Here is a 3,971-nt window from a genome sequence, read left to right on the forward strand (position 1 = left end):
TTCGGCTTTGATCATCTTGAACAAGATGACGAACCTCTTCAGAAGCTTCGTCTATCTGTCTCTGAAGATCAGCTAGACGAGCCATCTTCTCCTTCTTGCGTTGAACCTGCTGCTGAAGGATCTCCAGGTTTTGGATTTCCTGATCTAGGTCATCCTCCGGAGGTGTTGGACTGACAGCCTTCCTCTTCTGGCTTCGGGCCTCTCTAAGAGAAAGGACATCCTGATTGGGATCCAACGGCTGTAAAGTACCAGCTCCTGTCGCTGAAGCTTTTTTCGGCGGCATGACGAAGGTAATGCTTGCCGAAAGTGTTCAAGACTCAAATAATGGAAGTGAGTTCACCGGAGGTGGGCGCCAATGTTGGGGACTCGTTCTTAAATGCTATGAATTAAGAACAAGGCAACATAAAATGTTAAATATCAAAGCCCTTCGTCCTTTGAATCATTATTTCCCTTCGGATATATTGAGTCTAGGACGAAGGTCATGAAGGGCATACCTTCATGATCATGATAAAGAAATGGATAATATTCATGCAAAGTATAAGGAGTAACATAATTTAGATAAACATAATTATCAACCTATTTTTATTTATATCACTTGTGTAAACAATAATAAATTGCAAGTGTACCTTTGGCTTGAAAGAATAAGAATACAGGTGTGGCACAAAAGTAGATGCCAAATCAGTGTGTCCAGTACGGGAATACTGTTCACCTATTTATAGGCACGGGTCACAGCCCATGAAAAATTACATTAATGCCCTTTACATTTATCAATAACTCTATAGTAATTCTTCAAGGTCTGATTCGGCTTTTCATCTTTAAGTCGGTTTCCTCTTCCTGTCGTTATACCGAAGCTCTTCTGCACACAGCTTCGTGATTGTCTTATCCTTCGTCGTGATCGCCGTCCCAGTCAAGCTTCGTCTTAACCATGTTCTTGTATACTCGCAATCTGTCTTCGAAGGTACCTGTTCACATATTTCTCTTGGAAAACATAGTCAAATTACGTTTTTGAGGACCTTCGGAAGCCGAAGACCCCCAACAGTTAGCTTATTAATGTATTGATTGTCATTTACATGATGAATTATTTTTTATGTTGATGTTAGTGGGTATGGGAAACCCATTGGGTACCCGAAACCCGCATGGGTATGGGTTTGGGCAAAATTTTATACCCGTCATGGGTATGGGTTTTTAACGGGCGTATTTTTTCTTCGCGGGTATGGGTTTGGGCAAGTAATACCCAGCGGGTTTTTACCCATTGCCATCTCTACATGGAACGATGGAAGCTACACATGCGCTATACTTGGAAGCCTGTCAATGTCCACACCAAGAGACAATGCAGAATGGTGTCGCCTTTGAGCTTCCCGTTGTTTACCTAACTGGTTATTTAACCCATGTAAGAAACTATTTAAATTTTACGCTTTTGATCTATAAAGAATGCAATTCTATTATTACATCAAATCATCTTGAATTTAGTTAAATTTATATAAATGATAGCAATATTTTCTATACTAAATAATTATAAATTAGATTATTTATATTTTCATACATATATTTAGAGTCATAAATGTTGATAGTTGTTTTTTCTTTAAATGTAGTCAAATTTAAGATAGTTTAACTTAGACTAAACCCAGAGTTGCATCCTTCTTAGAATAAAGGTACAAGGTAGTTTTGTTTCCACTCTCATATAGCTCTAGTCTCCACAGCAAAACTTCAAAGGGGAGCTAACCAGAGTGGTTCAAACATCTTAACTCTAGAGTTGCAAAGACTAGAGTTTTCAGAGCCACGTTACAAATTTTTGGAGTACCTCTTTTGCTGCTCTAAAATTATTGAAAAACAATCTACACATAGAGTTTGAAGTTATTTTACTCGTCACTGCTATTGTTTATGAGAAAGCAATCTGGATTCTGGAGTAGGGCAGCTTTACCTAGAGTTTTGGAGCAATGTTATTCCTGAGTGGAGCGGAACCATATCAAACACCCTCTTAACAACAGTTTTAGTGTTTATTTAACATTGGAAGTTGTAACCAGCAAACATTACTAAACATTTAATATTTAACTAGAAATAAGGCGACTATTGTACAACCAGCAAACATGACTAAACATTTAATACTTAACTAGAACATAAGGCACCTTTACGGGCACGCTATTGAAACAAATCAGGTGTTTATATTATAAGAAACAAATTTAGGTGTTTATAAATCAAATATAAATTTTTAATAGCTACAAATCTAGGTGCAGAAAGAAAGGTTTGCATGCAACAAAGAGGAGATGGCTAAAAGTAAAGTTAGCCTTCTTTGGAATATACCATATGTTTACAAGTTGTTGGTTCGCAATCACTGCCCTCATAAAATGCTCATATACATGTAGCTCCATTGAATTGCGGCAATACTAACCAGCAACTGAAGGAAGTTTTGCATAAGACCATAAAGGAAGTCTGCAAAGTGCAAAAGGTATGCCTATGAAGAGCATTTCCATTCATCTCATGTGCAACTAATAAATTGTTCTGCCAAATCATGAGACGACAGTTAATCATGAAGTGCATTACTAAACCAGAGAAGGTCAATAGCAAAGAAATCAAGGTATTGCTTTTTATAGCCCTAAAAATATTGCACATATGACCACCAAGGTAAGTTCAAAGCTGCACACCGAACTAAACCTGATGAATGCCCACTTCTGCAGAAAGTTTGTTATTTGTACCATTCGAGTACTGGAACGAAGGTGGGCTCAAATAGTCTGATAAATGAGTACAACACCCAGTACATGAGCCATTGTTGATTGTCCAGAACAAATTTTGTATCGATTGCTCTAATAGAGGCATACCTGTGGAAAATGCCTAATGAGGTAAAACAGAAACAATAACCATCAAATGAAAGACATGTAGCGTCTATATGTTTATCTAAAAGGTTAGTGGATTAACTTACAGAGGATATGCAGGTGAAACCAAATGCATGTAGAGACAATAAAATAGAGGATTAAAAATTCTTCAGGTTGCAAATGAACATCCAGTGATGTTCAAAAAACATAACTTCACATAAATTTTACTTGACTGACAGAAAGCTAGCACACAGGTAAATGCTATAACATTGAACAACCATAAGTTAGCCATATTCTCAGGATATCACGTGCTTATGTATTGCCATGTTCTATAAGGAGAAGTTATCCTGATTAGGTTACTAATATGCAATAGAAGATGTTAGTAATTCTGCAAAAGTTGTAAAATCATAAGGACCTAATAACATAAATTTCCATCCTCATGTTTTTTAAAAAAAAACACAAGTTTTAGCCACATGCTATATAATAGTCATTTAGCAATCATGATGTCCAGTATTTGACGTACGTACATAGTGTAAAACAGTCTTCCTTGCGTACCAGTGGAAGTCGACGGTGTTCCCTCCTTTGTCGGAGTGAAGTGGCTATGGAGTACAGGTAGTAGTTGTGTTAGCAGTCAGTAGCATGAGCGACCAGCCACATTGTTGATATGATCAAACACACCAAATAGAGCACATCAAACCTTGCTTGCGGTTTGTACTACCTAGTGTATGTCTCTGATGAAGTGCGAGAGGAACATGAGCGCTTGTGTTATATTATCTGCACTGTAGAAAAGCAACGTTCATGACTATTAATGACAAATTGTCCAAAACTTTGCAGAATTGGAGCATGCACATACGAGTAGCAGAGTAGCGACATTACATTATGGGGGAGAAGATCTCCCATAGGTGGGGAGCTGGGAGGTACAATTGTTGATGGCGCCCACGACGCACAGGCCCTTGACACCATCCTTGTCCTTGTAGTCCCCTGACGAAACAGAAAAAACGACGCATGACGACCATGAGCACAAGATTGCGTGTCAGATTCATCTTGGAACGAGGGGCGTGGTCGCTTACCGTCGTAGTTGTAGGTGCAGAGGAAGTAAGAAGAATTCGTTAATTACTGTTATAGAGAATAAAATGAAGTAGATGGCTTAATCTAGGCTGT

The 3,971-nt window shown here is 38.2% G+C and overlaps 1 long non-coding RNA gene across 1 annotated transcript; it reads right to left on the reverse strand.

Moving 5' to 3' along the window:
* Positions 1-3,337: 3,337 nt before the first annotated feature.
* Positions 3,338-3,731, reverse strand: LOC103641620 (uncharacterized). The gene is made up of 3 exons (XR_560415.2): positions 3,687-3,731; positions 3,529-3,589; positions 3,338-3,409 (listed from the first exon to the last, which is right to left on the reverse strand). It is a non-coding gene; the product is annotated as an uncharacterized lncRNA (long non-coding RNA).
* Between the last annotated feature and the right edge of the window lie 240 nt (positions 3,732-3,971).

The sequence above is a fragment of the Zea mays genome, chromosome 10, assembly GCF_902167145.1.
Source record: "Zea mays cultivar B73 chromosome 10, Zm-B73-REFERENCE-NAM-5.0, whole genome shotgun sequence".
Lineage (NCBI taxonomy): Eukaryota > Viridiplantae > Streptophyta > Magnoliopsida > Poales > Poaceae > Zea > Zea mays.